Here is an 11,233-nt window from a genome sequence, read left to right on the forward strand (position 1 = left end):
ATTGGAAGGGCTCGAGGAGGTAAGAAGTTTCAACTGAGTCCCGCCTGATGCCAAACATTGATTGCCACGCGTTCAGTGGAAGAGAGAGAAAATCGCTCACATCGGACAGGTAAACGTCGTGTTACTTACCCGCCCGATATTGACGATGACCATAGGATCTGGAGGCTCCAGTATGATGGTGGAGACGCAATCTGATGGATGACGGGATTTGACGGGGTAAAAAGGCAGAATTATATAAGATTTGAAGTCTGTAACGTTGGCAGAGATTCGTGTTTCGCTGGCATTCTTGGAGTTAACAGACAAAATGGTCGTTCAAACATGTCCAAGAGAACTAACACACTCAATTCGTTATGAAATAGGTGGCCACCTCCGTGTGAGGCATTATACAGTGATGATGACGCCGAACAGAGGGATTCAAATGGAAAGAGGCAGGGAATCGAGAAGCCGAGAAGCGAAAATGAATAGTCAAGAAGTCGATGGCTTTAAAGCCAAAAACTGCAGAGATAGAGCAGGCAGTAAGTAAGTGAAGCAAAGAAAAGAGCAGAGAGAAGAAGCCAAGCTGACCTGCAGAGCAAAGGTAGCATCGAACTAGAGTTAGGACAGAGCCAGAGAGAGTTGGAGAGTCTGTGTACTCCAGAAATGACTTGAGAGGTTCAAGAGAACTCCTCTGTATATGCCTGTCATGAATGAGTCTCAGATTGGGCTCATACTACTGTGACCAATAGAGGTCGAGTTTTAGCAAGTAAAGTCTGTGTACTCCAGAGACTTGGGGATCTAAGTACAGTCTTGCTGATTCATATCTGTTGTGTGAGACTCAAATTGAGCTCACTATTGTAAAAACTCTGCTTTGAAAACATAATAGAGAGGCCACCACTGAAGGCTGGACCAGGAGACGTAGCCTAGAAGTATTGGGTGAACTCCTTATTAAACTTGTTATGTTTACATGTTTTCCTATTATGTTTTTGCTAACTTCTTCGTTGCCTGTGTACTTCACAATATTATTGATCCATTGCATAAAGTAACATAGGCACATCCATGCACATGAGTCTGTAATACCTTAATTATTTGTCTTAGATCAATTTCAAATCAAGTGGTATCAGAGCTCTAGGTTGCTGAGGTTAGATAATCTTGTGCTGGATATTTTTTTGTTGAATGCTAACTAGATCAAAGCTTAAATTAGGAGAAGGAGAGTTGGTTGAAACTAAACCAGAAATTGGAAGAGTCTATCCTAAGAGGAAAATGGCCGAAGAAAGTCCCTTGGAATCAGACCCTCAGTTCATGGATAGTTTCATGACCATGAGAGCCATGGTAGAGGAAATGTATAGAGAGTTTAAGAAAGGTAGAGAGGAAGATTCATCAAACTCCAAACAAGATAAAGGAGTAGAAGAATCTCTCCTCGATGACCATTCTAAAGGCAAAGGGAAAGAAGAAAAGCTTCCCACACCTCCTGATAGCCTTGAAAATAAAAAGAAGACATCTTTGATTAAATTTTATGTTAAATTTGATTTGCCAATATATGATGGAGAGTTGAATGCAGAGAAGCTAGATAATTGGATTAGACAGATTGATGTGTATTGCAGGGTGCAGAGCATTGATTTAGATAGTAGTAAGATTCAGTTGGCCAGCCTATGCCTTAGAGGCACTGCCTTGGTATGGTGGGAAGGCAGGACACAAGATGACATGAAGAAGCATGATAAAATTCTTTCTGTCTCGGGTGAATTTTTTTCTACAATTAAAAAACAGTTCTACCCATTAGCTTATATGCAGCAAGCCATGATGAGTTGGCAAACTCTTCGACAATTGAAAGGGAAAAGTGTACAAAGTTACACCGAAGAATTTAGGAAAAGAGCTTGGATTCTAGGAATTTCTTTAGACTCACCTGAAACTTTGTTGAAGTATATAAGTAGTCTACACATCTATTTAAAGCATACCATTCTCATGTTTAATCCCACTAGCATAGATGAGGTATCTGTTCAAGCTACACATCTAGAGGCTAGAGGTGAAGTTGGGGGATCATCAAAACCCACTGCAAGAAAGGACAAGGAAAAGAGAAAGCAGAAATGGAAAGAGAGGAAGGAAAATCTTGTACAAAAGACCAAACCTTTGTGCACTCACTGCAGGAAGGATGGGCATGATGATGAACATTGTTGGATTCTGCATCTAGCGCTGAAACCCAAGAAGTACAATGGAAAAAAGAAGAAGATTGTTGCAGCTATTCAAAAAGATTTGGGGTCAGACTCAGGAGATGAAACAACAATCATAGCCATAGGTATAAAAGGTAAAAATTCTGAAGCATCTACTAGTAATTCTGCACAATCTACTGATAATGAAGAAAATGAGAGGAAAGACATGAGCTTTTTCATATTAGAGTTATTTCCAAGCATAAAAAGATTGATACTTTGTTTGATAGTGGCTCACAAGTAAATTTAATTTCTGAAGCAATTGTAAAGAAGTTGGGATTACAAACCACACCTCACAAGAAACCATATCCATTAGGTTGGTTATGTGATAAAGCAAAGCTACAAGTGACTAGAGAATGTAAACTTAGGTTTTCTTTTGGGTCAACATTTGTAGATGAGGTTGAGTTATATATTTTTCCCTTGGATATATGCGAAATTGTTTTAGGAAGTCTGCTAATGCACGGTGTATGGAGAATGAAAACTACCCTCAAAGGCCTTCCCAGGACCTTTGATAGACTGTAAGATTATCTGCAGAAGCTACCAAGTTATACACATGTTCATCTATCAAATATAAGTTAAAAAAGTATGGAAAGAGGATTATCTCAAGTCTCCTTCTATATTTGTTTAGAGATCGCTATGCAGCGAAGAAGAACTCCCTCAAAGCCGGCTCCAAATTAGTTCCTACGCAAAGGAAAGGCAAACACAATAACAACATACAATATTAAAAACTAATATAAGAATGCACAATGAACATCTATTTGCATACAAATAAACCACTCATTTAAAAAAGTATCGAAATGAACAACTCAATGAACAATGTTACTGACACTATGGAGTATGGAACACAACTACAATTCTGCATTTATAATGGAAGAGTGATTACAACCATCCGTTGTATCAGTATTCCCTTGCCCCTTCTTCTTCTCTCTCTCTCTCTTTTTCAGTTCACTTCTTCAAGTGTATGACAGTTCACAATAGCTTAGTGGGCTATCCTTTCAAATGCTCTAACCCCTTTCACAACAACCCTCACCTTGCTTATATAGCAATCGAGTTAGAGTTGCCAAGCTCCTCGTAGAGTTCACTAGGGAAAAAGCAATTAACTTGCTCCACTTTTCAGTGCTCTCCCATTTTCCTTCTTTTCTTAGATTAGAAATCCTCCAAATATCTTGATTTTGGATGTTTCCTTGCTTTTCTTGAGCAAATTTAGGGATAAATATCTAGATATCTGTGAGTCAATTCATTGGCTTGACCCATTAAACTTCCCTTAGTTTCACTAACGTTGCCTCTTCACTAGTAACATGAGTTAGTGGGATCACTAACGCCCCCTTAGGCTTGGTAACAAGCTTTATAAAGTAGGTTTTTAGTGTGCAACCAACGTTAGTGTCGAATCAAGGCCTGCAATTGTGGTCTTTGCTTCAGTCATCATGTCTTTCACCTCTAAGTTGATGAGGATGTCATTTTGTTGTATAAAAAATGCGCCCTAAAGTATGAGATCAGAGGCAGAGACGATGGTTGAAATACTTTACTAAAACAGTAATTTTTCCTGTCAAAATTTTTAGAGAGAGAGAAGCTTAGGGTGGCAAGGAAAACCCAATACAACACATATATATATAAAACTGCTAAAATCATGTCCTGAGTTGGGCATTCCCATGCTCATTAGCTATGTCAGAGTAATTTTATCCCAAGAGATATAACAAGGTTGGCCGCCGATAAGCACAATACGGATCCAGTGTCATAATAGAATCATCCTGAAACAGATATCTCAGACAAACAATATCCGCAGCTTGGGAGAGGAAACAACACTGAATGATGCAAGCCTCTACCCAAGGTCTTGATTTCTGCTTCACTGAACAACATAGATCGATACATGTGAAAAATATGTGTTGATGTCAAACATGCATGAAATCATCTGACTACCAATCAATAATGGAGATAGTTAACAGATGCGAGGAAGGCCACCGATAGTGGTGATGGTCTCCAAGATGCACAGTACAAACTAGCGAGTGTGAAAGATTTATTTGTCGTTGAACACCCGTAGAATTGCTTAACCAAGAGCCAATAATGAGAACCCCTGATCAAACACAAGGTAACCTGCCACAAATTTCTGCAAGTACCAAGACACTGAATGTGTTTTTGGGTTATCTTCCTAGATAGAGTGTTGAAGTCGATAGGAAGAAACCTGTCAAAAGGTAGGCAATGATGTTTCTTACATCAATCGACACAAAACATGACAAGATGATTTTGTTTTTTGAGGAATATTTTGAGCATTTGGGTCTAAACAATAGAGGGCATGATTAAAGGATATGTTTGATTGGTTTATGGAGGAAACAAATGGGATAACCCTTGAACAACAGAAAGCACGACAACGGTTTTAACTAGACAGCACTAGACTCATGAACACTACAGAGTGTTAGGATACAGAGACACAATTACATTAGGGTATATTGGCTAAAACTCATAGAATGGTAGGGTTCATATTGAGAGGCCATCAAAAGGAAGGTTTATCTGAGGGAGTGCCATGTTCAAGGGAATGACTGCTACCAAACCACACTTTCTAATACGAAATACAGTTGTATTGTCCACTTTCCCCATTTGATTAATTTAATGAGTCCAGACGGGTAAACTCATCGATATTTTCATGTTTAAAGAGTCTAAAAAAGATCACAAAAATAATGACTCTTTGCCCTATCTGATTAGTTTAATGAGTCTAGACAGGCAAACTCGTCGATTTTTTCATGTTTTAAGAGTCTAAAAAGTATCGTAAAAAGAATGACTCTATATCTTATTTGTGTAATTTAAAGAGTCCAGACTAGACAACTCAGTGGTCTTTTCATATTTAGAGAGTCTGAAAATATCATAAAGAGAGAATCCATGGTGGTCTCTTTGTCATAGTTGTTAACCAGGCACAACAAAAGGTTAATAGTATATCCAGATCGGTTACTTTTCCGTAAGTTAATCTATTGAACCCGGATAAAAATAAACCTATATTCAATAGATTTCGACCTCATTTTGTTACGAGTACGAGGCAACGGAATAAACTTGTTTTTCATCGTGAATTTTTAATGTGTCAAATGAAGAAAACTCAATACCTTCATAAAATTTTTTAATGAGTCAAATGAAGAAAACTCAATACCTTCATTAAAAATTTTAATGAGTCAAATGAAGAAAACTCAGGGTATGTTTGTCAGTTTAGTGAGCGAGAAAAAGAGGGAAAAGAAGGGCTCATCTCTTCTTCATAGTTTTACGAGCTCAAAGGAGGGGAAAAACTCAGGGATTTTTCCATTTAAGAGCGAGAAATGGTCCCAAAAAAGAAAGTGCTCTTGCTGCTGCCATATATTTTTAATGAGCCCGATAACAAAAAATCGGGATTTTTCGGTTTAACGAGTGAGAAAAGTACCTAAAAGAATTCTCAGGTCATCTTCATCAAGTTTAACGAGCAAAAAGACTAAGTTTGGGATTTTTTCAGTTTAAAGAGGAAGAAAAAAAAGCGCCTAAAAAGTATTCTCTTTTGGTCTTTTTCAGTTTATGAGCTGGAAAAAGATGAAAAAAGAGTTGCTCAGAGCATCGTTGTATGGATTTAATGAGCGCAATGATGAAAACTCAGAGATGTTTCTATTTTTTAAAGAGCAATAAAATATCACAAAAAGTTCTCTATTGAGAATTGCATATAATTACAGAGCATATGCCTAGTGCAATACTAGGCATAATACTTCTTTAGGTAGAGCCCATTTCGGGGCTCCTTGAGTGGGACTCCTTCCCAATCCTGTAATTCATATGCCCCTTTTGATAGGACTTTCTTGACGATATAGGGACCTAGCCATAATGTTTGGAGTGTGCTTGCCCCCAAGAGATCATGTTTTTTATCATAGAATAACACAAGGTTGCCCTCTTGGTAAGAACGAAGCTTAACTTTTTTGTCGTATTGGGATTTTACCCAGTGCTTGTGAGTTTCAAGTGCTAGTTCGGCATCTTGATGGGTTTTGTCGAGCTGGGCAAGGTATAATAAGCATTCTTCTTTGGCTGAGGCTTCTGTGATCCATAACAAGTTTGCGAGATTTTTTTCGGTGAAAATCACATGAGAAACCATTTGTCGACGCGTTTCGAACCAACCAGTGTGGTTCATCGTCAGGACAAGTTGAAGAAACAAATCCAGCTTAGCATGTTAAATAGTCTGAGCAGAGACTCCTATGTACTCCAAAAATGACTTGAGAGGTTCAAGCGAACTCCTTTATATATGCCTATCATAAATGAGTCTCAAATTGGGCTCATACTACTATGACCAATAGAGGTCAAGTTTCAGCAAGTAGAGTCTGTGTACTCCAGATACTTGGGGGATCCAAGTACGGTCTTTTTGATTCATATATGTTGTGTGAGACTCAAATTGAGCTCACTATTGGGAGCGTTATTATAGGCTTTTTGGCCTAAGGAACCCCACACAATACAAATATTTAAATACATAGGAATATATGAAACAGAACGACTAAACCGCTTAAGGGCAGACTTCAAATTTATTACACCTAAGTCTATAACCACATCGGTTGGATGTCCAATCGCAATCGACAGTTGTGCTCATGACATCGCTGATGGCTGATGGCCGATTCTCCATTGGACGCGATATTAGCATTGAGTTATGTTACAATCAGACCATCGGGTCTGTGACATACATCGCAATCAGCACTTGGGAGAGTGACAGCCCTTTGTGTAACATTGCGATGGGCGGATGTGATATATCATTAAACCATAGCACAATGTTGCAACGGGTCCGCATGTATATGTCACTGTCGGGGGTTTGGGGTGATGGCACATAACCGAACCGCCGATTATCATATCACTAATTTATATACACACCGCCTCTATACTCCGATATATATGTACTTCTCCACTCTGATAGTGTATTCCACTATAACTCAGTCTTCCGCCTCCGATAGTGTATTTGCAATATAGCTAAGTTGTCCACCTCTGATAGTGTATTTGCAATACAACCAAGTCTTTCACCTCCGATAGTGTGAATGCATATATATATGAGTTTTGGTCTCCGATAGTGTTAATACATATATATATGAGTTTTGGCCTCCGATAGTGTTAATGCATGCATATATGCTCTCCGATAGCTCTGTTTTGCTCTTTGCTCCTCTGATAGCTATGTTTGCTCTTTGCTCCTCCGATAGCTCTGTTTGCTCATTTGCTCCTCTGTTTGCTCTGTTGGCTCCTCTGTTTGCTCTATTTGCTCCTCCGGTATGTTATTCTTTGGCATATATGTATGACATATCTATATATATCGATATATATATATATATATATATAGATATATATATATATATATATATATATATATATATATATATATATATAGATATAGATATATATATATATATATATATATATATATATATATATATATATATATATATATATATATGTGGCTCCTCCTGTAGCTCCTCTTGGTTCTTCTTGGGCATGTTTTACATGTAATGCTCCTCTGATATGGCTCCTCTTGCTCCAATGTGGCTCCTCTGGCTTGGAAATGTCTTTCAAAGATACCTCCTCTATTTGCTCTGATATTCTGCAATATGCCTCTCTTGCTCTGATATTATGCAGTAGCTTTGATATGCCTCCTTTGTTAACTCCTCTGTTAACAGACTCTTGCTTATGGCTTGGCTATCTTGATGGCCTTTCTCATGTCTCTTCATGGATCTACTCTGCTTCTCCTTAGCTTCGTATCATCATCTAGTATCTAGAATAGTTGCATATTGGCATCAATGACAACCTAGGTCCACACCCCCCTCTAGGGGGTCCGAGGTAGCGCCCTGGGGAAAAACAATTTGGAGCCTATATTAGGTTGGGCGGACCTACCTATGGTTTTGTGCATGGTTTCTGCACATGGTTTTGGACGCGATGGTTTTCATTCCATGGTATTGGATGCTTTGGCATGTATAAATATGTATTATAACATTGAAAGGAAAATAATGAAAAATCAAGCTGGTAGTCCCGGTTTTGGGATCCAGGGAAAAATATCTATGTATATGTGTTTTATGTGTTATGCTCTCACATTGTTTATTTTCTATGTTTTAGAATTTGTATGCAGATAATTTCTGTACGAGGTTAAAACCTACAATTTACTATCTAAGCAGAGGCTTGGTAGGTCTTGAACTATGCTATTCTCCAATCGAGAAATTAGCTTTGGCAGTTGTTCATGTTGTCTAGAGGCTTCAATATTATATTCTGCATCAAAAAAAGTTCATCTTAGCAGTCATCAATCCATTTTAGTTTGTTCTCAATAGGTGAGTGATTGGGGGAAAATATAATAGATGAATTGTCATTTTGCAAGAATTCGACCTCAAATTCATGTCGGTTAAATCTAAGAAATATTTAGTATTTGCAGAGTCGATATCAGAGTTGCCTTGCAAGGAGAAATCATTCACGAGGAAAATTTTCCTGATGAACATCTATTTCTTATTTCCTCATAAGATCCCTGGTATGGAGATATCATTATATATCGCCAGACTTCGAAGTTTCCACCCATTTTTTTCCAAGGAAGAGTGTAGAAAATTGCATCACCTCGCGAATAATTATGTTATTATAGGTGACACCTTATATCATCACGGGATTGATTCAATCCCTTAGACGTTGTTTAACCTTGGAATAGGTTGAGTCAGTGCTTAATGATTGCCACAGTGGAGCTTTTGGTGGTCATCTATTTGGGCTTGCTACAGCCCAAAAAAATTTGCGGGCAAGCTACTTTTGGCCTTCGATCTTCAAAGATTGTATTGAGGTGGTCAAGAGACATCATCCTTGTTAGGTTTATACTCGGAAAATGCGTGCACATCCAGCTCTTATTTTCCTTGTTATCCTCGTCGGTCCTTTCGCAAAGTGGGGCATTGATTTTACTACTTGTAATCTGCCTTTGGCAGGAAATCACAAGTATATCATCATGGTCATAGACTACTTTACTAAGTGGGTTGAGGCCATGCCTACTTTCAAGAATGATAGTGAAATAGTGGCCTTGTTTCTCTTCAATCAAGTTATTTCTCAGTTCGTTATTCCTAAAGAGATTGTCACTAACCATGGTAGTCATTTCCAAAATCAAATGATGTTTGAATTGGCTCTCAAGTTGGGTTTCTGGCAAGAGCATTCATCTTCGTATTATCCTCAGGCCAATGAGTAGGTCAAAGCTATGAACAAAACCCTTAAAATCATCTTGCAAAGGACAATTAACAAATCTAGATCCAATTTGCACATCATTTTGTATCTGGCACTTCGGGCATATCGAATGTCAGTTAAGACTACCACTGGTTTTACTCCCTTTCAACTAGTTTACCGGTTGGAATCTGTTTTTCCTATTGAATGTGAAATTCCTTCCCTTAAACTGGTTGTAGAACTTCTTCCTGAGACTTGTAGTCTTGAAGAGTGCCTCGTTCATTTGGAGCATCTTGATGAAAAGCGTCGAGATGTTGCCACAATAAGCAAAGCCCATAAAAAGAGGGTAAAATTCAATACGATAAAGTTGTCTGTCCTAGAAATTTTTCTAAAGGCGACCTTGTCTTGGTCTATGATCAAGAAAAAGATGCCTTGGGGGTAGGAAAGTTCAAGTCTATGTGGTATGGTACCTTTATTGTCAAGAGAGTTTTGAAAAAGGGAGCTTATGAATTGATTGACTTTGAAGGAAACAAGTTGGTAGAGCCCAGAAATGGGCTATACCTTAAGAAGTACTTTGCTTTGGCTTCGGCTGAGCATTTACTTGTTTGTATATATCATATGTTTTTACATATCTATCTATTGGTTTTAATGACATTGATATTTTTTGATCTGCTTTGGCAGGTATTGATGGATGATTTGATATATCTAGGGTTCGCCGATGGTGCCAATAGACACACTCGGAACCTTGCTTCCGCGACTTGGATGATTTATTATCCATCTGGAAAGTTAATGGTTTCAAGAGGAGTATGTATCAGTCCTTCTTTGAATAATATTTCCAAATATATTTTTGTCATTACTTTACTATCTGAAGCGATATCTCTTGATATTAATTCGTTAATAGTCTATTTAGATTCACAACTGGTGGTATCTCAACTGAATAACATCTATCAGGTACGAGATCCCTATTTGTATCGCCTATTTCTAAGAGTGCAGTTATTACAAGTTCACATTCCACAATCAGAAAATTCCTTAGTAGATTCTATTGCTAATCAAGCATTGGATTGGCATATAAATCATTCATCAAATTAAAAAACATAAAAAATAATTGAAGTATCATCTATATATATGATCATCATAAAATCATTTGTATATAGATAGAGTGTTTGTGTCCAAAATAATATGCAAAAATCGGGACAAAATTCCCTACAAAGTTTGGGCTTATGCCCATCATCATGTCTAATCACAAAATGATATGATCATATATCTAATGGTCCTACTCAGGATGAGCAGCTAGAAAGTAAATGACAACATTGGCCACACGCCGAAACAGTCGCACACAGTCCCATGGTACTACTACCACGCGCCGCTGCATATCCTCTGGTAAGTCCTCCATGGTCACCATGGGTACTTGGTGAGTCAATCTCACCAAGTTACTATAGACTACATGGAGAACTCTCTCAGTCACAGTTGCAACCCCTTCAACATCTCTTCCATGACACCTATCTTAAGGAAATACGTTAGGTCTCACTGGTCCCACATCTAAAACATGATCAATAAAATTTTGTAAGTGTCTTGTCTCATCAAAAATATTTTTAATTCATTTATATTAAAAATCCAAAAAAGCTGAAAATTAAAAAATTAAAAAAATCATTTATACCTATGGCACCCCATGTTGCATCTGGTGGCAATACTAGATCGGGATCCCCTCAAAAATCCATTCTGGCGTAGGTTTAGTCATCGATTGCAATGACCGATTGATCCCACCAAAGGAAAACCCCATCATCAAAAGTCGTCCTAAGGACCTCACCACCCCCTAGGGATTTCATCAAGTTAGCCCATTTGCCCATCCAAGGATCCTCGAGCTACTGATGGTAGCTGATACCTTGGGGCGAAGCCTAGGTACTTTCTCAGAAAGG

This window comes from Pinus tabuliformis, chromosome 4_1, assembly GCF_031772625.1.
Source record: "Pinus tabuliformis cultivar Carrire ecotype Pingquan chromosome 4_1, CPIR1, whole genome shotgun sequence".
NCBI classification, from domain to species: Eukaryota; Viridiplantae; Streptophyta; class Pinopsida; order Pinales; family Pinaceae; genus Pinus; species Pinus tabuliformis.